This window comes from Pan troglodytes, chromosome 11 (genome assembly GCF_028858775.2).
Source record: "Pan troglodytes isolate AG18354 chromosome 11, NHGRI_mPanTro3-v2.0_pri, whole genome shotgun sequence".
Classification (NCBI taxonomy): Eukaryota; Metazoa; Chordata; class Mammalia; order Primates; family Hominidae; genus Pan; species Pan troglodytes.
Genome location: NC_072409.2, coordinates 31,852,161 through 31,879,577, shown reverse-complemented (window position 1 = coordinate 31,879,577; position 27,417 = coordinate 31,852,161). Strand labels below are relative to the sequence as shown.

Genomic DNA, 27,417 nt, shown 5'->3' with positions numbered 1-27,417 from the left:
TCTGCAATGAACTCAAACAAATTTACAAGAAAAAAACAAACGACCCCATCAAAAAGTGGGCAAAGGACACGAACAGACACTTCTCAAAAGAAGACATTTATGCAGCCAAAACACACATGAAAAAATGCTCATCATCACTGGCCATCAGAGAAATGCAAATCAAAACCACAATGAGATACCATCTCACACCAGTTAGAATGGCAATCATTAAAAAGTCAGGAAACAACAGGTGCTAGAGAGGATGTGGAGAAATAGGAACACTTTTACACTGTTGATGGGACTGTAAACTAGTTCCACCATTGTGGAAGTCAGTGTGGCGATTCCTCAGGGATCTAGAACTGGAAATACCATTTGACCCAGCCATCCCATTACTGGGTATATACCCAAAGGACTATAAATCATGCTGCTATAAAGACACATGCACACGTATGTTTATTGCGGCATTATTCACAATAGCAAAGACTTGGAACCAACCCAAATGTCCAACAATGATAGACTGGATTAAGAAAATGTGGCACACATACACCATGGAATACTAGGCAGCCATAAAAAATGATGAGTTCATGTCCTTTGTAGGGACATGGATGAAATTGGAAATCATCATTCTCAGTAAACTATCGCAAGAACAAAAAACCAAACACCGCATATTCTCACTCATAGGTGGGAATTGAACAATGAGAATACATGGCTTTACATTTTAAAGGCTTTTAGAATTAGCAATGCACCAGCAGAAGGAAAATCTCAAGTTTTTTTCTAAGCACAACTACGTGATTAGAAAACCTGTTGCGTAGTTGAAAGATCATAGACACAAAGGACAACCCTGCACTTGACTCTCAGTTCTGCTAACTTTTAGCTGTTTTATTTTAAGCAAGTTACCTACCTTTTCTGGGTGTCAGTTTCCCCTTCTATAAATTAGAGATGACAACAAACCACATAGAGTTGTTTTGAAGATTCAAGGAGAAAACGTGTGTTAAATATTTAGTACATAGTATCAGTTTAATACATGATTAGTATTGCAGTTATTCTCATTCTTATCATCCTCAGAATTCAATAAACATACCACTTCAAACCCATTAAGATGACTATTTAAAAAAAAAAAACCATAACAAGTGTTGGTGAGGATGTCGAGAAATTGGAATGATCAGGGAATGTAAAATGGTGCAGCCACTGTAGAAAACAGCATAGTGTCTCCTTCAAATAAATTCACATAGAATTACCATCTGATCCAGCAATTCCACTTCTAGGTATATACCCAGGAGAACTGAGGCTGAGTGTGGTGATTCACGCCTGTAATCCCAGCACTTTGGGAGGCTGAAGTGGGTGGATCATTTGAGGTCAGGAATTCAAGACCAGCCTGGCCAACATGGTGAAACCCTGTTTCTACTAAAAATACAAAAATTAGCCAGTCAGTGGTGGTGGTCATCTGTAATCCCAGCTACTCAGGAGGCTGAGGTGGGAGAATCGCTTGAGCCTGGGAGGAGGAGGTTGTGGTGAGCCAAGATTGCGCCACTGCACTCCAGCCTGGGTGACAGAGTGAGACTCCGCCTCAGAAAAAAATAAAAATAAAAATAAAGAAAGCAAGCACCCAGATATTTGTATACCAACATTCATAACAGCATTATTCACAATAGCCGAAAGGTAGAAACTACCCATGTCAACCAACAAACAAACAAACAAGTAAGTAGAGAAATGAAATGTGTACCCATATCATGGAATATTATGCAGCCTTTTAAAGGAAGGAAATTCTGGTATGTGCTGAACATGGATGAACCTTGATGACATTATGCTATGAAATAAACCAGGTGCAAAAGGACAAATAATATCACATGATTCCACTTACATGAGGTATATGTAGTCTTCAGATCCATAGAGACAGAAAATAGAGTGGCGATTATCTGAGGGGAGAGGAGAATGGGGAGTTACTGTTTAATGAGTACAGAGTTTCAGTTTGGGAAGATGAAAAGTCCTGTGGATGAACAGTGGTAATGGTTGCATAGCAGCAATGTGAATGTACTTAATTCTACTGGACTGTACACTTAAAAATGATCAAAATGTTAAGTTTTATGTTAAGCATATTCTACCACAATAAAAACACTCATTGAACAAAGTTTAATCAGATCTGCCAGAATAATTAAACAGCTGTAGTAAAGCCAACTGCATAGTTAAGCTCATAGGAGGGTTTTTGGAAGGTTAAAGTGAAGACTCCATGTTCCTTCAACTCTAATCTGATTCCTTTATCTCAGAATGATGTTGAGATCCTGCGAATCTTTATTCTCCATAGAAGAAAGCATGCATGCATGCACGCACGTGCGCGCGCACACACACACACACGCACACGCACACACACAGAGTCTCTGGGGCCCATAGAGACACAACCTGGAAACAGGGCTTGCCAGGATTAGAGAGCCAGGCCAGCCCATGTATCATTCACCCAGAAGACAGCCCTCCATGGAGAAAAAGAACCTCATAGTCTCCTAACAAAGAGGATAATAAATTCCGATTAGCCAAGGAAGCTCTGAGTCTAAATACCAGCAAAGCTCAGCCCCTGCAAGTGGGGACGAATTATCTGAAAGGTCATCCTAGAGACACTGAACAAAGGGCCTCTAGCAGCTGGGTTTCTTAATTTGAGGAAACACTGAAGCCTTTAAAGAAGCCAGAGGCAGAACTGGAGAGATGGGAAAGTGGAGCGGCCTTCTGAGCACAGGGAGGATTTAATAGGAAGGGAAACACAAGCCCCGCAGGAAGCTCTGGGACCTGGCAGCCATGGCTCTCTCTGCCAGGCTGAGGGCCTCTGGAAAGAGCCGCCATCTCCTGTGCTGGGCCAGGGTGGCCTTTTTTGGCACTGTAATAAAATAGGGTGGCTCTGATCTCAGTGATTAAAGCTTTAAAACCACAAGCCTCTGGGAGGGAGTAGACTCAGAGTAACAACCCGTACACCCCTGTTCACTCTTCTCCAGGCTGTGGGCTGCTGACAGAGCCCAGTCTGTCTCCAGAAAATTCCAGGGGCCTCTCAGGAGTCTAAGGCCAAGCCTCGACCAGTGGCCTCTTGCCTGGGTCCTGTTATCACAACCCCAGCGGTTGAAAGATGGAAAGCTCCGTGGGAGGGCCAGGTGGCAGGCACGAAGCGGCCTGCTGGCCTGGAGCCATCCCCAGCTTCCAATAACCCCTCTGTCTAGAAAACCAAGGGAAGGAGAATGAAAGGGTCATCTTACTTGGGTAAAAACCTGAGCAATTGGCCTCATCCTGGACAGAGGGCACCCCAAGGGTAGACCTGAGTCAAATTCCTGAGTCTCTCAGGGAGCAAGGGGCTAGCTAGCACTGGTATGTTTCGAGCCAGAGACCATGCTAACAAGAGAAAGAAAAGAATATATATGGTGAACCAAGTGCTTAGTGAGGTTTTCCTATTGACTTTAATCCTCACAACAACTTTGTGTGGTAGATAATGTTGTTCCCATTTTAGACAAAAGGGAATGGGGTACAGTCAAAATTTGAACCTGTATCTAGATGGCTCTAAAGTCATCTCCTCTATACCACACTACCCCTAAATTAAGCCTTTCACAAATACTAGTTTCCTATGCCTTGAAAATAGTCTCTAATTCATATATTTGAGACACAGAAAAGTTTAGTAGCTTGCCAAATATACTGTCAGTGAGTTACAGAACTGAGACTGGAATTCATTTCCAACTGATTCCAAAGCTGATGTTCATTCTTCCATGCCTCATATATCTTTAGTTAAAATAAAATAATCCTGTGGCTTTTTGCCAATCAGCAAACATTTTGCTCCTTCAGTTTTGAAGCCTTAGCCCTTTAAAGAGTAGCTCAGTAATTATGCTGCCCCAGTGCCCCAGAAGTCACAATTTACTGCAGAATGAGGTGATATGAAACAAAACAGACACATCTCCAGGCCAAAGAAAGGCTATCTGGACTGCACAGACTTGATGACTTTTATTGAGATCTGAGGTCCATTTATGTACAAAAAGCAGTGAAGGGAAGTGGCAGTATATATGTGCATTTGGCACATGTTTAGTTCCTGCTCTGGCAAATGATTCTAGTTTTTTGGTTTTGGTGAGAAAAGACCCAGTGGGTTTGAGCAATAAAAATGACCAATCATTTTATGGAGAGAAATTAGATGTCATTAGCCAAAGTAATAAAAGCAACTGTCTCTTCCAAGATTCATGTATTCCAGCAAATGCAGGTATCTCTCTTCTCTTCAGACTTAAATTCTGCAAGTATGTTAATTTGCATAGGAAATATATACTTTTATAATCAGGTACCTCTCTTAGTTTCTTGGGGGAAATGTTCCCAATGGCAGGAATATTCAAATTGAATAAAATGGAAATTATCTAGGATATTGCATATCACCTTATAATTTCAGTCAAAATGGCAAAGCCCACTTTAAGGATTACTCATGCCTAAAGGAAAGGGAATAGTTAAACCACAAAGGCTTGAAGGAGACCTCTTATATTGTTAAAGAACAATCCTAGGGCCACTCAGCTCCTATGAGCACCATCCTTGCAATAGAGACTTTCATATTAAAGGAAGAACAAAGGATGGGAATTCTTTAGCAATAGGAGAAAGGCTTCCATGCAATACTTGTGGTTCCAGCAATATGCACAGTAGATATTCTGAAAAAACTCCTTCCACATATAAATGCTAGATAAAATATAACAAACATCCTTTCAGATGCATGGCTGAGCTCACAAGAAAGGGAAATCCCCAGAGGTCAGAGGTCAGAAATGAAGAAGAAACTCAAAAGCAAGGTTGTAAGCATGTGTGCTTATGCTGTTGCTTCCCTGAGGTGACAGAGGGCAGGCACAGTCACTCATGGTAATCTAGGCGTTTGGATTTTAATGCCCATGTTGTGAAAGGAAATGAAGTCTTGTGCTTATGAAATGTGGGAAGAGTCAGAACTTACACACACATAAAACCAGGACCCATGAAGAATAACACATATGATAAAAGGATACACTAGAAATGAGCTGCCTATCCCCAAAGACAGATAAGAGGAAAGTTTATCTCTCTCAGCTAGGTTGTGATTAGGATAATATATTCTTGAAATCTGTAAACACCAATTTGAATAACATGTATGCCTGGGGCTCTAATTTATATTACATAATCCTGGAACCTCCAAGCTAGAATATTATACAAAATAGGTCCTAGGCTTTTAACATCCCTAGAGACTCTGGAATACCACTCTTATGGACAAATACTTTCAGTCAAAAATGAACATGATTCCTATGGATAAAGACCCACTCACAATAAACTCTCAATCCTAAACTAAAAACACATCAACAATTGATCTATTGTGAGTGGCTATCAGCAGAAAAAAAAATTATAGAGTTAAGCCCTAAAGAACTCCAATAATTAACCAATTTCATAGAGACTATACAAGTATATTTAAATAGTTTAAAGGCATAAAAAAGAGCTGCAAAAATGAGACACTGAGAAAAGAATAGATACTTTAAAAAGAATTAGAACTTATAGAAATGAAAAATATAGTTATTGAAATAAAAAATTCAATAGACAGTCTACAACTAAGCAAAGACCTTTTGTTTACAAAAGACCAACTGACTGATAAATCTGAGGTTATAAATTGAAGCTACCTGACACAGTGGAAAAAGCATGGGCCTTGTGGCCAGACAGACTAGACAGAATTTTGTAGAATGTGCACCACATCAAATTATAAACTAGTATCTGGTACTTATGAAATGCTTATTATGTACAAAGCAGTATTATAAACACTTTATATATTATTTAATATAATTCTTACAATAATTCTGTGATATAGGAATCAGTATCTTCATTTTACAGGTAAAGAAGCTGAGAATTAGGAAGGAAAGAGCTTGCCCCACATTCCACTGACAATTGAAATCGCTAGGATTCAAACCCAGGTCTGTCTCACCCTCTTAACCGCTGAGATTTGTTGCCTGTCCCATTAGAATGAAATCCTATTTGAATCAGCTGTGTAGGTTTACATTGCCTGAGAGTAGGAAAAAAGTATTTTCATCCTGAAGACCTAATAGAGCCTTTCAAGAATGTATTTTACAGCTCTTTTCTTGCTGATAGTAGCAGAATTTGATCTACAGCTCAAAGTGTAGGCCCAGTTGAATGTGGAAGACTTGACGGGTTAGACAGGCGTCTGATGTCAGAAGACGCAATGGGCCAGTTCTTTAAGTCTGGAAAGCTCAGGCTAATATTAGTGATCAGAGCCTGTCATGGAAGAATTTGAGAAGTCAGTAAAATGGTGAAGGATTGGGGTGACTTTGAAAGTCAAGGCTAGCAAAATGTTCAGAATTTAGTGGTTCAAATGGTTAGGGAGATTAGTATTATCAAGGTGCAATTCTGAATGAGATCTGGATCAGAAATTAGTCATCATTTTTCTGTTCTCTTATTCTCTCATATTTCCTCCTGAGGCTGGTTGCTTGAGTCCTTAGAGGAAGCCCAGAAAGTAAAGATGACCTTGCCTCTGACTAAGGCAGAAAATCATTAGGCTCTGCTTGATGTGTCCTATCTCAGGTTATATCTCCAGAAGAGGATAATGCTCTATTAACATCTTGTGCAGATAACCATATTACTACAGTTGTTATACAAAAACTAGAGCTCATTAGAAGCATTTCTAAGAATACGTATTTCATATTTCACAGCTAGTTTCTCAGAAAACAGTGTAAACAATCACTAAGCATTTAAAAAAATTAATGCAAAACCCCAGGAACCTTGCGTGGAATGATTTATGTTACATTTGTAACATAAATATAATGCAAATGAACAAAAATAAAAGCTTAAAAAATGTATATTGGGACTTTTTTTTTCACTTTTGGATAGGCTGTTGAATGGTCGGTGAGGATTGAAATATTTATAATGATAACAAGAATTTATTTTTAAAGCCTTTTTCTCAAGGAATTCTCACAGTCGTCTTGAGTCTACACCATTAGACTCAATTTACAGATGGGAAAACTTAGGCAAGGGCAGTTAATGAAAATTGCCTAAGATAAAATAATTCATTAAGTGACAAACCATACTCTAAATTCAAGGTTTCCCAATTCTAAATCTCATGCACTTTTCAATACGTCTGGTTAGCAACTTGGTAGCTGACTTAAAACACATGCAAAAACTATGGGTTAAAGGAATCTAACAAGGTGAAATTTATCAAGGATAAACTTAAGGTACTGCCTGAATTTATGCCAAAATACCCTCAAATAACTGAGGTATCATGCCCCAGCAGCTCATTGAAAAAAGACTCAGGAAGTCTGGTTAGCAGGAAGAACAGCATAAATTATTATATGTGACAGGACCACAAAAACTGGAACTTTAGTGACTTTATGCTACATCAAGAAGACAGACAACTCCTGGAACATCTTGCTCCATTTTGGGGTTTATGCTTTAAGAGAAAGCTATATAAAGTGAAAGACGATCCCCAAAGAGAAAACAAGATGGTAATGTACCAGAATGTCACCATATAGAGAAATGATGAAAAAACTCAGCATGTTTAGCTTGGAGAATCAATGAGATGAATTCAAGATATTCCCACCCCCAGGCAAATATAGAAACCCTAGGACTTTTAAGAAGAGGATAATTTACCTGGGATAATATGGCTGTTACAGTACTGGACTGTGGAATGATACTTGTCTGGGTTTGAATCCTACTTTCACTATTTACCAGCTATACTTACCACCTTGGGCAAGTTATCTAATCCTTTGGGTAAGTTATTTAACCTGTCTCTCAGGGTTCTCATAAATAAAATTAGACTAATAAGAGTACCTTCCTCCTAGGATTATTTTGAGGATTAAATGAGTTCATACAATTCATAAATTTAACACAAGCTATTGCTATAGCAGAGCAGAAATCTCATTAAGTATTATTTGTTGATGCTATTATCCTTTCTCCAATTAAGTGGGCCATTCACTACCCAAGAGAAGAATCTGTCTCATAGGCATAATGGCAGCTAGGAGATGGGTCTCCACTTCCTCAGCATTTGAGACTCCCACACTCACCTCAGACGAGTCTTTCATTTCCATGAAGTGCTCTCAATGCCTGAAACATTTGTACCAAAATCTAAACCATCCCAAAGAACAGAAATGCCTTTTAAAACACAATCTCCTAGATTTACCATCTTCTACATACCGGCTGTGTGATCTAGAGCAAGTTAATTTGTCTCTCAGAGCCTCCGTTGCCTCATCTGCAAAATGCCTTGTTGTACGAAAGATGACTGAGAAAATGTGTGTGGCTGTTCCCAGTGTCATGCCTACTATAGGCAAAATGATCAGGAAATGCCTTTTTTCTTTCCATAACTTAAGAAGAAGCTGTGACAACATGATAGTTTTGAAATACATCCATGTAGTCAAACAGGCTATATTAGTTTATTTTCATACTGCTATGGAGAAATACCCAAGACTGGGTAATTTATAAGTAAAAGAGTTTTAATGGACTCACAGTCCCACATGGCTGGGGAGGCCTCACAATTATGGCAGAAGGTGAAGGAGGAGCAAAGGCACATCTTATGTGGCCACAGGCAAGAGAGCGTGTGCAGGGGAACTGCCCTTTATAAACCATCAGTTCTCATAAGGCGTATTCACTATCACAAGAACAGCATGGGAAAAACCCGCCCCCATGATTCAATTACCTCCCACTGGGTCCCTCCCATGACACGTGGGGATTATGGGCACTAGCATTCAAGATGAGATTCAGGTGGAGACACAGCGAAACCATGTCACAGGCACTGAGCCCCATGATGCTATGAACACAGGGATGAATAATGTACGACCCCAACACTGAGTCTGCTCATGGTCTGGAGGAAGAGGAAGTAAATAAGCAAGTGCCTAAGAACATGGCAGTAGCTAGTGATCTCAGGCAGGTTGGAATCATGGATGGGAGTAAAGGGCAGCAACCACACTGCAGGAACTTGAGGAGCAAGCAAAAGTTGGAGTTAGGAGATAACAAATATAGCACACTCTTAAGAAACTAAAATGGAGAAAGAAGGAAGGAGAAGGAGAGGGATATCCAGAGTTATCAGAGGCGTGTGTGTGTGTGTGTGTGTGTGTGTGTGTGTGTGTGTATTTGTCTGGGGTCATATTTATAACCTGAAAAAAAGAACTAGTAAACAGGGAATAATTAAATATCAACATGACAAGGGCAGCCATTGTGCAAGTCCAGTTGTCAGAGTTGACTGATAGGTGTATAGATAGCTCACCTCACCTTTACATCGGGGTGGAAAGCCACAGTGGACATTAGGACAAAGGGACAGTTCCAGAAGTTCCTATTCTAGGGATACAGCCAGACCCTCAGCACCTCCATAGAGGATGGATGTTATCCAGAGCCCTGAAGTCACCCATGAAGACAGCAGGAACCTCCCGAACTCTTCTTTGCGGTAGAGGGCCTGAGTGAAACACTGACAAACCACAGTCAAATTTGTTTCTTGCTTTGTTTTTTTGGTGGTGGTGTTTTTCCTTGGGAACTGGCACATTTTGCACTGAGGGTTACACAAAGCAAAACAGCTCTAGTGTCAAATGGAAATCCAGCAGGCTCTTCCCAAGATGTACGCTTCCTTTGTACAGGCTGCCGACTTGGGAGAGGGGGCCCAGGACATAATGCCTGTGCCTCTTGGGAAGCACATCCAGACAATGGTCTGTGTGTGAAAAGGGGAACAGATTAACCAGGACCGGGGTATCTCCCAATTGCTTTTCTTAAAGAAAGACTCTATTGCCAGGAAGCAAAGCACACACAAAAACAATACCTAAGCTAACAGAGTACTGGCTTTAATATACTCAGAAATAACAGAACACGGGCAGGCTACAACTTTCCAAATCCCCTTGAAAATCCTTTGCCAGAGCAGAGATGGTTTGTCAAATCTATACTCTTTGTTTAATACGTTTGTTCTTTTGTTTGATCAAGGGGGGAAGCCGTCTAACTCATTATATTGGGGGAGCTGCATTCATTCCTTTGTGCTTCTTTTTCTTCTTCTAATCTTTATTAAAATCAAAAGAAGAGCCACTCTAATCCTTCAAATGATAATTTATTTCTCAACCTACAAAGTCAGAGTCTTCGCTATTATTTTAAAAACAAATCAATGCAACAATTTTAATTAAAAATGAAACAGAGTGAACCTAAAAAATAAATAGGCATTTGTTAGATCAACGAGCAAACTTGTTTACAATTAATGGGCAACAGGGCTCCTGGTGATAAAGAAAGGGTTTTAAAGCACCAGAATGTTTCACTGAAGTTGGTAAATTCTCTGGACTTTCATTTGAGTCTTTAGAGAGAAAAATACATCTAGATGTCTCCTAATGAAATGTCCTGACCCTGGGAAATTTTATGCTTCAAAATGTGCTCTACCCACCCCCCCAACTGCCCCCCACTCCCATCTCTGCCAGCCGCTTCCTTGGCTAGAAGACTCAGTGGGTTCTATTTTAGCTGGGGTTATTCATCTCAGATAGCAGAGTAGGTTTGGCATTCTCACAAGGAAAAAAAAAGGCTCTGTATTAAGGAGACATGCTTTGGCCTGCTCGTTGGTGGGTGGGGCTGGTGGAGTGGACTGATGATCTTTAGGAAGGCTCAGGTTTCTCAAGCAGGAGAGAAAACCACACGTAGTAGGAAGTGGACTTTCTCCCAAATACCACTGAGAAAAAAAAAGTGATTTCCTCAAAGGAAAGCTAATGGAAAATGAACTTAAATATGTAAATTTATTCAGTGTGTATTTTTTATTGAGAAGCTACTGAGTTCCAGCAATGGCATTTAGGATTGAATTTCAAGAGATGATCTTTCAATTGGTTTATGGTGGTCCAGCAGTCTCCCAGCTCTGTCTCTGTGGCAAGCCTGAAAAGAGGAGTCACAGAATCTAAGTTCATGGTTCAGTGGAGGAGGCAAAGCATGTGATGAAGGCTGTGGCAGACATGGATGCCAAGTGCTGTGGGAGGGGACATGGAGGGAGAGAGAACCTCCTTTGGAGTCACCTGTACCTCTGGACCAGGTCAGGGAAAGTTGTAGGGAAGAGGTGCATTTCAGATGGGCTCTGAAGAATAAGTAAGACTTAAGCAAGCGGATGAGGATGAAGAAGAGCATTCGTGGCAGACCAATACGAGCAGGCTCAAGTACTGGAAGAATGTAAGAATGTAGAGGAGTGCAGGGATGAGGGGCAGATGGTTATAATGGTTTTTTATTCCCCCTCATAAACTCCTATTCCTCCTTCCAATGTTAGCTTAAGCTTTATCTCTGAGAGGACTTCCCTAAGCTCCCTATCTTGGTTCTGGGGACTCCCTGCACAGTACTGTGTGTCACTTGTTGATTCCCCCACTAAACTGTGCCCCTTAACCTGCTCAGTCTCTCTCCCCTTCATTCCCAGCACCACAGTGCCTTGAGAAGTGGACTGAGCAGGAGGCCAGGGTCAGATGCTCAGATTTTCAGGGTGGAATGAGATATAACACCTCTGTTAATGCTGCAGCAAAAAAATGCAACTGAAGTGTGTTTGTGTCTAAACTCCTTATGCGGCCCTGGACACTATGATTGGCTGCCCAGGTACCCCTTCAGGAATGAAGAATTTGTCACTGCATGGAAGGATTTCTGTGGGCAGATAGCCCTCAATTGTTAGCCCCTGAAGGGTCTCAGCTGAAGAGACGACCTGACCCAAGTTCACACACTCTTCCAGAGCCATCTGCATCCAGTGACTGATTGATTGTCAGGGTGTTTATATGCTCAAGCTTCTCAACCTAATATTAGACAGCTCTCAAAAGCCATCATCCCATCTTCACAACTTCCTGTGGATTCATTGTGAACTCCTATGCATCAAGACTAAACCACAGCTTGACTTCTCTCTCTGCCCAATTGATCCTGCTTTCTTCTCTTTCCTTCCAAGCTCTTAATCCTAAGAGTCCTCCCCAAAAGATTTCCTCCATGCTACTCTCTATATTAGGATCTGCTTCTGAGACAATCCAACCTATTATAGCCTCTTGAGGGTCCAGCCTCAGGGAACCCAGGGTTGACCTGTCACAGTCACACTTAGCATACCTGGTAGGTTTGTTTTTTGTAAAAGCAGATAATTTGAGAGAAATTGTAAACAATTAATAAGTCTTGTGAACACGACTATGTTAACAAATCATCAGAAAAAACAATTAGCAAATTAAGAAAAATAGCATCCAGGTCTGGCAATTTTGTGAGTGTTCTATTCTGGAGAAAATAAAAATGAGTACAGGTCTTCTAAAAAGCAATACGATAACATATATCAAGAATTATAAATCATTCCAAACATGGAATTTATCCTGAAGAGATCGTTAAAAAGAATAAAATGAATCTGTACAGGATGATGTTCTTTGTAGCATTAACTCGAATGAGAAAAAAAGTGAAACACCCTAGCTATCCAACATTAGGGACAATAATACTGTGGAACGATCTGCAGTGATAACCATGAAGACTAAATGAAAAGCACAAAGCACTTATGATATAATTATAGGGGAAAGAAGCAAACATTTTAAAAGTTCATTATGACTACCTAAAATCTAAGTGGATTCAGATAAAGTAAATAAAAGGAGATGACACAAAATGATTTTGAATGATTTGTTTTCTTTTTCCAAATTTTAGTGTCATCACATTCTTCCCTTTAAAAAATTTAACTAACAGATTATTTGCATGATTTGACATCTAGTCTTCTTGCATGAGCAAAAGGGAGAGTAAATATGAAAGAAGAGAAAACCAGACCTCAATAATATGGGCCTAGAATGTGATATGACCTTTCCCTGCCCCCAACTTTCTGAAAGAGATCAAGGTCTTGAAGTGAATGGATATAATTTGACAGCTGCTCTTTGAGCCCTACTTCAAGAAAAGAATAAATTCATAATTCTCAAGGGGTATCCATGTTTTTTTAAATTTAATTTTTATTTTATTTATTTATTTATTTATTTTTTGAGACAGAGTCTCGCTCTGTCGCCAGGCTAGAGTGCAGTGGCGTGATCTCAGCTCACTGCAACCTCTGCCTCCCGGGTTCAAGTGATTCTCCTGCCTCAACCTCCTGAGTAGCTGGGACTATAGGCATGTGCCACCATGCCCAGCTAATTTTTGTATTTTTAATAGAGACGGGGTTTCACCATGTTGGCCAGGCTGGTCTCCATCTCTTGACCTCGTGATCTGCCCGCCTCAGCCTCCAAAAGTGCTGGGATTACAGGAGTGAGCCACTGTGCCCGGCCTCCATGGTTTAATTAAAAGAAGTTCTTGTTCTCAGTCTATTGGGGCCAAAGAAAATTACTCTTCCATATACCATCTCCTTTTAGTCACCATGCACATTTAGTCAATCCCCTTTATAGCAGAAGAGACATCTCCAGCCTTCTTAAGAGAACTCCTTCAGGAATCCCTTCATTCCATGATTCTTGGACTCCTGATTCTACTTTGCATCATGGTACCTGAACTGTATGACCTGGTTTCCTGGACTCTCCTTTAGCTATGATAACCCAAGTAACAACATGTGTTATCATCACAGCTTCCAGTTATTTTGTATTTCTGTGTGCTGAGCACTGTGCTTAGCTTCTTATCTATATTTTGTCATGTAGTGCTTATAACAACTCTATGACTATTATTATTCCCACTTGGAAGATGAAGACACTGAGGTTTCAGGAAATTAAAAACTCAGTGCAAGATCATAAGTCCAGAAGGGTTCAAGAACAAGATTCAAACCAGGTTTGCAACCAATAAAAACTATGTCTCAACAATCATGCCTGGAGATCATACTGATTCACACAAAAGTCAACATTCTGCTCTTTCCACTGAGGAGCATTTCGGGAAATTCCCTTCTGTCATTGCCTTAAAAACTCCATTATTCTTGGGAGACACAACTGTTGCTTTGCAAAGCAATTATATTAAATATGCATCAGACTGCTTAGCTTGTCCTGAAAATGAATTAGTCACCTTTCTCTTTTTTTCCTCACTCTGCATCTTTTTATACAAGGAACTTGGTGACCCTGCCCTGGTGTGTGCACGATAGAGGGCAGGGAAGAGAACAAGCAGAAAAGGGAAAGAAATATGTGGGGATGAATCTAGCTCATGTCCAGAGACTCAAATGGGAATGCCCTGTGGAAATGAACTGTGAAGGCCTGGCCAACAGGGCTGTCTGTCTAGTACCTTCTGCCTACTGTGTAGCTTCACAAAATAATTATCATAGGTTAATCTGGTCGGCAAACTTGCCGGGCACTGACAAGCCGGGCAGCCTCAGGTGTGCTCTCAGTGGGCAACCGCGGAGGCTCTCTGGCTGCTCAGATGAGCAAGTTACCTGGGAACAACTGATCTGCTGAGAAATCTGATGGCTGCCCCATGAGGGGAACCAGGTCACTAGGGTCGCTGGGTGAAGGCTGCTCACCCTTCGAACAGTCTAACCCTCTGTGATCAGGCTGTTTTAATCCCCACGTCTCAAGACTCTCACAAATCTGGAACTGGTTCGTAGTCTAAGGCCCTGGCAGGGATAATATGTTTAATTGGCTTGAAAGCAGAAAACGCAAAGTACAGGACATGCAGCAAAGTTAGTTTTGTAATTACAAGAAGTCCGGTGCCCTTCAGAAGGGTTACATGTGGGTATTTCTCCAAAATGGATTGTTTTTTGTTTTGTTTTGGGGAGTTTGTCTTTTTGTTTTTGTTTCATGATGTTTTTATCTACTGCATAGAATTTGGAGGAAAAAGCCTAGGATTTGAAATGTGGACAGGAATTTAAATCCTTGGTGGGCACATAGCAGCTGTGTGACCATGAGCATGATACCTAACCTCTGTGAGGTACAATGGGAATAATTATATCCACCTCTTAGTGAGGTCATGAAAATAAATTGAGATAAAACATATGAAAGCACCCAGCACTGGCATACTCAGTCCATATTAGTTTCTCATTCTCTTCGTTATTTTCATTATCATCTTTATCACATCCTCACCTTTTTTCATCATTGTCAGTAGCTGCAGCATCAACCCAGTGCCCTGACTTTCAAGACGACTATGAAAACACCCCAACTGCTGCTAAATTACCAGCAACAAGGATCTGGTGAGTAAGTTATTTTGGGGAAGTCAGGTCTTGTCAGCGTGCGTCGAGTTTCTTGCAGTCCTGTGTGTCAGTCTTTCTTAAACCCCTCAGATACCCAGAACCTCTCTGTCTACTAAAAAGAACTGAACTATTAATGTCCCTCATAGAAGAAGAAAGGGAAACCGGCTCCTGTAAATGTGGGTCAGGAATCACCAGGGAGGTAATGACTTGGTCTGCTCTGTGTTCTCTGGCCCTCCTTGGTCCTTCCATGAAAGCCCTCTGTCAGGAGCCCTGCGTGGCCATGGAGTGATTGCCCTTTTGTTCTACAAATTCCTGGATATGACTCACAGAACCGTTTAAGCACGTCTCTCTTCATGTTCCTAGGAATTTTCCTGACAAGAGCAGTGCCTATCCTGAGGCAATCGTATTTCTCCTTGACTTCTCTCCAGTATCAGCTTGTTGCTTGACACCACTGCACAGCCAACTGTGTAATGTGGGTGAGTCTAGCTGCATTTTCCTCAGACACAAGCCTGGCTACCCAGTGCTAAGGTGACATCAGGCCAGGCCACAGTAAGTCATTTATCCTCCACGCCTTCCTCTCCAGTCCTGAGTGAGGTGGAGTCCTTGAAACTATCACCATCCAGTGGAAATCAGTGCTGCACTTTCAGGAGGTTAAGCATGAAAAGAGCATAAAAGGTGCTATTACCCCGTGTCTCAGTAATTCCCCTTCTGGAAACCTTTTCTGAGGAAATGATGTGAAAGGTTTCGGTCATAGTGGCTGGTAGTTACTGAGCATTCACTATGTGCTGACACTTATAATTGCCAGGTATATATTGACTTATTTAATCATCATAACAACTCCAGGAGGAAGCAGTCAGGTTATCCCCATTTTTCAGATGAGAGAACCAAAGAACAGTGAGACAATTGTATGTATGTTCATGCTGCTTAAGTGTGTAGGAGCTGAGAGTGAGCCCAGGTGGTCTGATTTCACAAGTCCTCACTCTTGACTTCTATACTAGTGTGGCCTCCATGCACAAAGCTTGATATAAATAGAAGAGGAAGAAGAAGAAGAATGAGGAGGGATGGGAGAGAAGGAAGAAGGGGAGCAGGAGAACAAAAGGAAGGAAAAGAACAGGACAGGAAGGAAGATTTAGAATAAAAGTTAAATTTATTGTTATTTATGATAGTGAAAATCTGGGCCAGGGCCATTTGGGTCAAGTATTCTGGCATTCTAGGTACCCAGGGTATTCTGAAGAAAGAGAGTTCTGTGGGTACAGCTGCCTTCTCACTCACTGGGGAGGAGCACAGTACTGAGAGTGGGGCTTACGTTTACAAAGTTGGTATAAAAATTAATAGGCATCTACATTCCTAGATGTCAATAAATAGAGTGAGAGTTGTTTGTTTGCTTGCATATTGGAATGGAGAAAAATAGGTCCAGTCCTAACAAACTTTAAATTACTTCTGCTCTTCCCTTCTTCCTGAACACTTTCATCTGTCCACATTACTATGCGAATTTTTTGATGCTGTCAATGGGAATTTTTAAAATAAGTATGTTGCTATGTCAAAAAATTTGGAAATTAAAAGATGTTGTTTTACATTCTTGGCACAAAATGCCTCAGGTTCAATCTTCTCAGAAAAATATCAGGCACATCTATCTAATACCAAAAAGTTTTCAGAATGGTTATCCTAGGAATTCTCTTTCTGAAAATTTACTATAGTGAACTAATTGACAAGGGGAGAACAATTTTTCACAGGAAGATAATCCAATATCACTTATAACAACAAATATTAGAAACACCTCAAATGTCCAATAGGGAAATAGTTAAGTATCTTAGGGTATATCTCCTCCATGGGATAGTATGCAGTCATTGGCAATGATAATTTCAAAGACAAAATGTTGCAAACTGAGAAAATGGTTAAAAGTAAAACACACAAAAATTATATAGAAATTATTACCATCAAATGATATACATTTTTGCATATAGACAGAGATACATTTTTTGCATGTAGACAGAGACTGAAAGGCTGTACAGAAATTAAATCAGATTAATGACGATGGGATTCAAGATAGTTTTATTTTTATATGCTTGTTTCCACATTAAATATTACAAATTTACAGATCCAATGATAAAAGGACAAAGCATTGTAATGGGTGCAGTGCAAAAGGAAGTCTTGGGACAAGCAAGATGATAGACAGGAAGCTACTGCCCTAATCAGGTATGAGATCCTAGTAGTGAAGTTGAACAGTGATAGTAAGGGGAGGATTCCAGAGATAAGCTATAGTCAGTGAGAGTGAGAGGGAATCACTGATATTCGAAAGTTTGTGATTTGAGCCTAACAATAGAGAATAACAGTACAGGAACAGGACTAGGGAGAATTTTGGAAACATTATATGTGGAGGTAACATAGAGACATTCTTTAAGCAATATCCAGTTGGAAGTTGGAATAATGTTTTGGAGCTCACAGCAACGTGTGACTCTGGTCCCCACGTGTCTACATGCACAGAGGATGATTTTGTATCCAAATAGAGATCTGAGCTCATGGTAATTCTTAATATACAAAGTATAGGACTCAGGCCAGCATATTACAGGTCAAGATTCACCTTAGTGATTGCCAAACTTAGAGTTCTGTAATTGTTTTCTTTTGACAGATATTACTCCAAAACTTAGAAGCTTAAGCATTTGTTATCTCACAATTTCTGTGGGTCAGGAATCCAGGTGCAGCTTAGCTGTTTGTCTCTAACTAAGGATCTCTCAAAAGGGTAAAATCAGGGTGTGAGATAGGGCTGCAGTTATCTCAAGAGTAATCTTGGAGAGGATCTTTTTCCAAGCTTCCTCATGTGGCTGTTGGCAGGCTCAGCTCCTCACTGACTGTTTGCCAGTGACATCAGCTCCTTACCATTTGGACCTCTCCCTTGAGCAGTTTGAAACATGGCAGCTGGCTTCCTTCAGAGAGAGAAAGAGAAAGGGAGAGAAGGAGAGGGAGAGAGAGAACCCAAGAAAAAAGTCACAGACTTTTTATAACCTAATATCAGAAATGACATTCCATTACTTCTGCTGTATTTTGTTACAAGGGAAATCAGCCCAATTCACATTGAAAGACAGGGAATCACAGATGGGGAGGAGCAGCAGGAGGTGGGGATTATTGGGGGTTATCTTAGAGGCCTCCTACCACCAGTTTTGTGGAGGTAAATTGAAGTCATTCCACACCATTACCATCAGCACCATCATTGCCATCTTTGCCATATTCGTTCACTACTTACTCTTTTGAAAAATATGGAGAAGTTGATTTTTGCAGAACTGCATAAAGTTAGCCTTCAAAGATCTCTTCAAAGCTATCCAGCTCAGAAACAGTAAATGCAGTGCAGTAAGCGTGTTGCCATTCTCCCTTTTCATGCTGCTGTCAGACATAACTAATCATCCAATTCCCCCTCCCATATCCATGCTAGGCATAACTAATCATTTAAGCCCTTGAATGTTGTGAGCATACCCAAAGTCTTGAAGTAAGTAGCAAAACTGATATTTGAATTCTGATCTGATGCCAATATCAGTTCTCTTCCTGTTACTCACTGTCTACCTTTCAGCTCCACTCCTGGCAAGTTATTTTACAGCTCCATTTCCTATGCAGTGTGACATAACAATTCTAATATTCGGGTGGTTGTGTGGTGAGTGTATATGTGTATACCCACTGGCATATTCTGTTGAATAGAATTGGCAAAACAGTAATCCAGACCACAAGATCACACATGGACACACATATACATACGTACATGTATATTTGTATATATTTTTCTTTTTCCAGAAAGTGATTATGCCATTCCCATCCAATCTAGTCAACCCACACCAGTGTGAACACTAGCAAATTGTTCTTGCCAGTAGTGGAATGTGCAATGTGCCCAAGGAGATTGTCTAAAATTTAAAGGACAGAGACCAATACAAAGTATTCACTGCCTATATCCGCCTTACTTAGAATAGGGTCTGCCATGCAATGTGCCGTAAACATCTGATGAATTAGTGTGTGAATGATTACAGGAATGAAATCAGTTATTTTTCTACCATCAATCATTCAGGCACCACTTCACAGGTTTTGCCATATATGAGTGTTTTTTGAACTTAATATTTCTCTTTCAATCAATTAATTTTAAACCTAAATAATTTTTAAACAGAACCTGTAACTTGCTATCATCAACAAAAAAAAGAGTTATTTTTAAATGACATAGCATATCTATTTTACAACATTCACAAATCACCTAGAAATCATCTTGCATAACACTAGGGGTGAGTGCACTGCACTAAACAAATGAATGTAAATCCCATAGCATGTGTCCATGTTTGGAGTCTCAGAGATGGCTCAAGGGGCCCTTTAAAGAACCAGTGGCAGTGCCTGCCAGGAGCCTGGCAAGAGTAACTGGCCTCTTTAACCCTAGGAGAGACTATTGTAAAGTCTGTGAAATATCAGTGGAATTGGAAGAGATGTCAAGGCAGTGGCAGATGAGAATCCATTAAAACATTCTATAGGGAGGCTGTTCTCACTTCCTGCCAGGATGCTAGTCACATTCACTCATTCATCCAGTACCTTTTCAGATACTACCATGAGCCTAGTCCTGAACTAGGTTCCATGAAGACCAAAAGGAATAAGGCCCAATGCTTGTCCACCAAGAGCTCAATCTAAAAGAGAAGTGAGAAGTACAAAACAAACAAAAACCCTTCATGCACTTATAAATTCTCTAATAGGGTCATGCATAAGATGTTCAAAATACTGAGGAAGCAAATGCCGCTGCCTCAGAGGATACAGAGAAGAGGTAACACCTGTTCCTCGATACAAAGAACAGGTATGTAAGGGCGCTCAGAGCAGAAACAGAATAGGTAAAGGCCTTGGAGGTAAAAGACAATGAGCATGACATGTGTGGCAATAGCAGTGAGTATACCAAAGGAAGTGGAAGGGGTAGAGGTTAACTATGAGAGCATGGGTTATGAGGGCTGCTTAGCTTGGTGAAAGAGTCTGGAATTTATCCTGAGGGCAAAGGAGGTCATGAAGGATTTTAAGCAGAGGAATAAAGCAGCCAGTCGTATATTTTAGAAATGTCCCTCCAGCTGATGTCAGTAGTACAGACCGGGGATGCAAACTCGGTTTTCTCATCTGTGCAGTGGTCTTTGTAAACTACTTCAGAGGGATCACAGGAGAATTAACACCTCTGAGTGAAGCTCTTTGATTTCCACAGAGAAAAAGCCAAATACATCTATTAAGTGAAAATACTATCATCCTTGAGTTTCCATAATCTTTTCTCTGACCCATCTCACCCACATAAGCATACTGCCCCAGGAAAGAGTTTGTGAAAAGAATTCAGAAGAATGTAATCCTAATATACAAATTGTGCTATTGTTTATAACTAATCACAGTTAATGTGAGTAGAAAACAAGAAGAGCGCCATACACAGAGTAATTAGCTTTCCTGAAAAATTTATAGGAAAGGAAATTGGTTACAGAGGAACGGAGGTCTCAGCTTGGTCACTTCCTTTTTGGATTTGGGCAAGTCTCTTAGCTTTCTAAGCTTCACTTTTCTCAGCTCTAAAATGCAAAAATAAGTTTTGTGTTATAGATCTCTAAGGCTCTTCTAACAGAAGTTCTAGGTTTTTAAGATGTTCTGGGCAGGGCACGGTGGCTCAAGCCTGTAATCCCAGCACTTTGGGAGGCTGAGACAGGTGGATCACCTGAGGTCAGGAGTTCGAGACCAGCCTGGCCAACATGGCGAAACCCCGTCTCTACTAAAAATACAAAAATTAGCCGGGCATGGTGGCACATGCCTGTAATCCCAGCTACTCGGGAGGCTGAGGCAGGAGAATCGCTTGAACCCAGGAGGTGGAGGTTGCAGTGAGCCGAGATCGCACTACTGCACTCCAGCCTGGGTGACAGAGCAAGACTCCCATCTCAACAAAAAATAAACAAATAAATAAAAATAAAAAAAGATGTTCTACGTTTTTTTAGTTATACAATCTCTTTGATGGTAAAACATACAATAAAAAGTCACAACTTATACAGACAAGTATTAACAATGGATTGTTTTAACATATATTTAACTGGGTGTTAGTATAAAAATAAATCTTTTTATACTAATATATGATGCACATTAATACAAGCAGAATTTTATCTAAGTAGTACAACTGTTTTTTTTGTTTGTTTGTTTTGGGGTTTTTTTGGGTTTTTTTTGAGACGGAGTCTCTCTCTGTTGCCCAGGCTGGAGTGCAGTGGTGCGATCTCGGCTCACTGCAAGCTCTGCCTCCTGGGTTCACTCTACTCTCCTGCCTCAGCCTCCCGAGTAGCTGGGACTACAGGCACCTGCCACAACCCCTGGCTAATGTTTTGTACTTCGAGTAGAGACGGGGTTTCACCATGTTAGCCAGAATGGTCTGGATCTCCTGACCTTGTGATCCGCCCGCCTCGGCCTCCCAAAGTGCTGGGATTACAGGCATGAGCCACCACACCCGGCCAAGTGTGTGTGGTTTTCTTTTTGTTTTATACTAATTATGGTATTCTTGCTGTCCTGACCAAATTTTTATTAGTCACATTATCACCTTCTTCATTTTTTTTTTACTTTTATTTTAGGTTCAGGGGTACATGGGTAGATTTGTTATATAGGTAAACTCATGTCAAAGGGGTTTGTTGTACAGATTATTTCATCACCCAGGTAGTAGGCCTAGTAGCAAATGGTTATATTTTCTGATCCTCTCCCTTCTCCCACCCTCCATCCTCAAGTAGGCTGCAGAGTCTGTTGTTCCCCTCTATGTGTCCATGTGTTCTCATTATTTAGCTCCCACTTATAAGTAAGAACATGCAGTATTTGGGTTTGTTCATGCATTAGTTTGCTAAGGATAATGGCCTCCACCTCCATCTGTGTTCTTGCAAAGGAAATAATCTCATTCTTTTTTATGGCTGCATAGTATTTCACAGTGTATATGTATCACATTTTCTTTAACCAATCTGTCATTGATGGGCATTTAGGTTGATTCCATGTCTTTGCTATTATGAATTGTGCTTCAATAAGATGTTCTATATTTTTTAATGGCAAGGGTTTCGTAAGTATCTGGAATAAGAGCATTTGAGTCCAGAGAATGAGAAATGCAAAACCCTTAGAGCAGCAATGAGTTTTATGGGTTAGAAGAAAGTCAAAATGCCAATGTAGATATAGCGCAATTCACCAATGGGGAAATTAGTCGAAAATAAGATTAGAGAGGTAGGCAGTGGCTGGATCAGGTAATGCTTGGTAGGTCATTAAGAAGTCTGAATTTCATTCTCAGTAAAATGGAAAGCAATTGAAGTGATTTTACGGACAGAAACACAATCCATTTTAAAAGGAACACTGGCTACTGGAATAGAGAAAAGATATGGGGAGAGGAAAGAAGGAAGAGTAGAAGCAATGAGATCAATTTGTAGGCAATTGTAGTCCAACAAAGAGAGCATGGTAGCTTAGACCAGAACTGTCGGATGGAGGGAAGTGAGATTAAGGTAAAGCTGACAAAACTTGCTGATAGCTTAGGTGTAAGAAATAAGGGGAAATGAGAAATCAATAATGCTTTCTAAGTTTTGAAAAAGACTGGAAATAATCAGAGTATTTTGAGAGGGAAGAAAAGATCAAGATTTCTGTTTTAGCTGTATTACGTATAAGATAGATAATAGACATTCTAGATGTTTGGCAGGTAATTGATATCCCATATATCATGGAAGAATTTAGGACAAGAGATAGAAAGTTGGGGGTTATCAGACTGTATGAAATAATCCATAAACAAATGCAGGTGACGAGAAGACAGTAGAGAAACACACTGAATCATCAAAGCAGGGATGGAGGAGCCAGCAAAAAAAAAAAATACTAAGATGGGTTGGCCAGTGAAGGAGAAGAAAATCTAGAACACACTATCACAGAAGCCAAGAGAACAGAGTATTGAGGAGAGAAAAAGTGAATAACTTTGTCAGAGCACCTGAGAGTTTAAGAGTAGCACTGATAATTGATCACTGGATTTGACATGTCACTGTTTGATGGCATTGATAATAACAGTTTTCAAAAAATGTTTTTGAAAGAATGGGAACTAACGCCTGATTGGCACATTTTTAAAAAAGGATTAGAAATGAGATAGTGGAGAGAGCAAGTATGGATGGACAATTCTTTTCTCGAGTTTTGCTTTAACAGAGAGGAAAAACATACGGCAAGAACTAGAAGAGAATGTGAGTCAAGGGCGGGTTTCATTTTCTTAACATGGGAAACAGGATAGCATGCTTGTCTGCTGATGGCAATGATCAACAGAAAAGGAAAAAATGATCAAGAAGACAAAGGGATGAATACTACAGGAACAAAGTCCAAAAGAAAGAAGTCAGATGAGATCCAGTGCACAAGCAGAAGGGTTGTTCTTAGTAGAAGCATGAACAATCCCTATGAATAAATATATAAACAGGAGAAAGCTGGCTCTGGAGGTTGAGATGCAGATAGGTTGGAAAACTGGTAATGAGAATACACGTTTTTATCTTCAGATCATGACTATTTTCTTAGCTGGATAAGAAGCAAGGTCATCATCTGAGAATAAAAAGAAGGGGGCAGAGTAAGAAGGCTGAGAAATGAGAAGATTCCACTATGGTTGTCTTGGATAATGAGAGAATCAAAAAACGTGGCAAGGTTGCCAGGGAAAATATAAAGTTCACTTGAGGTTTGTGGTCACAAATTTGAGGTTAGACCAGACAGTATGGTTGAGTATTTTTCTCCCATTCACTATCAGTGACCCTGGTGTAGGGACAAAATAGGCACGGTTGGGTTTGAGGACTGAGTGAGTTTGGCTGGCTGAGAATGACAGAAGGGCCAGAAAGGTGAGGATTTGCAAGAAGATGATTACAGCTTCAGATTCTGGAATCTAAGCTGAGTGGTGAGGAAGGAAGGAAGGCATAAAGGGATGGGGACTCTAAAAAGGAATGGGCTCAATGACCCAGAGGTGCAGATGTAGTCAGAAATATATATAGACTAGGGATTAGAAAAGATCTGCCAGTTCCTACTTTGACACATTTGGGCAAGTTTCTTAGTTTTTTGCTCTCATTTTTCTTCATTTGTAAAGCAGGGAAAATAATATCTACCTCATAAGGTTGATGCAACAAAAATATGTTAATTGCCTAGAATAATTAACATTTACAAAGAGATCTAGTACTGGCACACAGTATTTGCTGAAAATCTTCTCAGTAACGTTTTCTACTTTTGATGGTTAAGGCATTGGTATAATTTGAACTATGTCTACAAAATACCAAATATCTTTATAAAAAAAAGAAAATTCTGGCAATAACTGGATTGTTATTTTACCCAGTTTGGAAAAAATCTGGATTATGCCAGTTCTTAAGAATTTATTTAAACATTGGGAATTGTGTAAACATATTTAAGCCATTATGAGACCTTTGTCTCAGAGACTGTGGGGGAATGAGAGAGGTGGAAATAGGAGATGGGGTCGTAGCTTCAATTTTAGGTATACATCCAAACTTTATAGAAAACAATCCTTTTTGTGTTTGCCTTACAAATCTCAAATCAACAAGTTCATCTTCATTGGTCTGGTATGTCAATGAGTTAAATTACACTTTCTGACATATGTTCTAAGCTTCATAGACATATGTTCTAAGCTTCATAGAGAAAACTGCAATTCCATAATTACATTTCAAAGAGCAATCTATACCAATACCAATACTAAATTTATTATCTCCTCCCTACGCTTATAGTGTCTTTTGTATTTTCTTTCTTGGTGTGTTGATCCATCTCCAGGCTAGAAAATCAAGAGATATTGGAGCTTCATCTTTCCTTTTTCTCTTACCTTCCACACCTGATTAATTGCCCATTTCAGGTGTCATTCCTACGTCCTAGGTAGCATAGCCTTTACACCTGCCAGCTCCATCTCCATGACACTATCTCTGCTCATCTTCATCTCTCAACTGTATTCCTCACCAACTTTACATATCTTCCTCTAATTTTTCTTCCTCTGAGCCAATATCAGTGGTATTTGACCTTAATCATGTTGCATCACTGACCTTTTGAGAATAAAATTTTCGACATTCTTTTCAGAAAAGAAAGCTCATGTGCACACAGACATGGCTTTTCACCTACAAGTTTAAGGTATTCATCTCATCACATCTGTGGACTTCTTTGTGTTCAGGGATACCAAGTAACAAACTATAGCATCATCTCTGGTCCAGGGTGAGTTTTAGAAATTGCAGTTCTCACAGCACTCCCCTCCTAAGTAACTTCATGTCAGGTTGTTGCTGAAGTTAAGACTCCTCAGTGTAGACTCAAAGCCCATTCAACTGCTGCCCCACATTTTTTTCCAGATGCAGCTTCTTACATCTATAACTGAAACACATCAAATGTAAAACTTGTCCTGTGTTTGATATCTCTGTTCTCTCCCTGCCTATCATGGTACCCAGTACTGAGAAAATTTAATAAGCATGTTGGGACACAGGAAAGAAAGGATTTTTATTGATCCTGTTTTCCAGAGTAATATTCAAAAGGCAACATTCCCAAGAAGAACATGGGCAATGGCAAACATCTTTGGCAAATACTAATAACAACTTTACAAATCCTACTAATCTCTGTCTCCTCAGCTCCGCTCACTAGATCGATACTGGAATCTATTATTTTAGTGCATTTCCACCTCCACTCTCCAAACCGTATTTCCCCAGAGACTCTACAGTTCACTGATTTTTTAGTTTATTAAAGTCATACCACTGATTTCTCATTCTAAAATGTTCTTACAACAATGTGGTTAAGAGAATGGGCTCTGGAGTGAGAAAGTCCAAGATGTGCATCTCTGCTTTATCAATGATTAGCTGCATGACCTAAGGAACATTATTTAATACATGGGAGCCCCACTTTTCTCATATTTCTCATCTGAAATATGAGTATAATATCTGTTATCTCAATAAATAAAATATTATTTTCAAATTGTTTATCACATTGCCTGGCACATAGTTAGTGGTTAATAAATATTAGATGTTTTATCCTAAAATATGATATTAAGGTTCCTGCTAAGCCCATGAGTCTATAATTGAAGCCAAATTATTAGTCCAGAACTCACTGGAATCCTGGGCAGGGGGGGAAAACCAACAATTGCTTATTGAGCAGTTGCTATGTGCTTGGCTATTTAAAATTCATTGTCTGCTTATCTTCATAGCACTCCCAAATCAGTTTATTAGTAATCCCTTTTAAACATGAGGCTATTATTAGTTTATTAGTAATCCCCTGTAAACATGAGGCTACAAAGTTTAAGTCATGTGCCTAAGTTACAGAGAGAGTAGCTTGCAGAGCTGGGACTAATCACCTCCGTGTGTTAGAATCTGAGCTGTACAGAAGGCTTTGTCCTTAATCTCTACACTGCTTATGAGTAAACCCCCGCATTACGTCTTTCACCGGAGATAGCACTTTTCTGTTGCTTCTCCTTCTGCCAAGATGGTGTTTTACATGGATGCTAAAACCAGGACTAGAGATCTGTTGCCTGTACAGAGCCCACAAAAGCCTAAACAAAAGAATGGTTTGAAGGTCCATCTCTGCTTGGTGGTCTATAGTTTTTCAGTATTAATAATCAGTAGAGAACCGTTTCTAGAAAAACTGCAATGTTCCACTGAGTTCTGGATTAATGGTTTAACTGTAGTTATGGGGTTAGAAGAGACCTTAGGATCCTATCCAAAAGTCTGCTGAATTGATTAAAGCCAAACATTTAGAAAGATATGGCTTCATAGACAGTTTTCTTTAGGAGGTTCCACACCATGCTTTGAAAGTAAACCTCACCTTGTCTTAAAGATTCAGTGTTTTAAACCTGATACCCGAGAATCTCAACTTCCCTTTTACGGAATGGCTGAGACTTATCTGTAGAGGAGGCACACCCAGTTAACTCAAATGCTCATCTGGAATAATTGCTCACAAGAAAGTGAGAATTGGATAATAAAGTTGAAATAACCATAACCCTTGAAGAAAGACGGCACTTCTCATTAATAAAATCATCAGGGAAGGCAAAACGTTTGAGAGGCAGACCCCAAATATCCAGAACACAGACCTAGAAGAAAAGAGGGTACAGGAAGGCCAGGAGATCTTCAAATGTGTCATTCTGATTTTTGCAGTGGTCAGTGATTACAGGGCGCATCGCAAGAGGTTGAAAGCTGAAGAAAACAGCGGGAGTCCATTAAAAGTTCTCTGACGGGCTCAGCTTTAAAGATCATGAAAAAGAGATGGAAAGAAGGGCCTGTAACCACAGAATCAAATGGGAAAATGGTACAGAGGTGCCCAGAAAATCAATAGAGGAAGTTCTAAGGGGCTCACCCTTGCTGGTTTATGCCTTCATCCAATTGTTTAGCAACATCGATTGAACATCTGGCTCTACCAGGAACTGAACAAAGACTTTCCCTCAAGTGTGAGCTTGAGCGTTAGGTTCTTCA

At 40.1% G+C, this 27,417-nt stretch overlaps 1 long non-coding RNA gene across 1 annotated transcript in view; it reads left to right on the top strand.

Moving 5' to 3' along the window:
• Positions 1-27,417, top strand: part of LOC134807640 (uncharacterized) — a 154,558-nt gene that overhangs the window by 123,224 nt on the left and 3,917 nt on the right. The window contains exon 5 of the long non-coding RNA XR_010148598.1: positions 14,911-14,998. This is a non-coding gene — a long non-coding RNA (uncharacterized LOC134807640). The remainder of the gene's footprint in view (positions 1-14,910; positions 14,999-27,417) is intronic.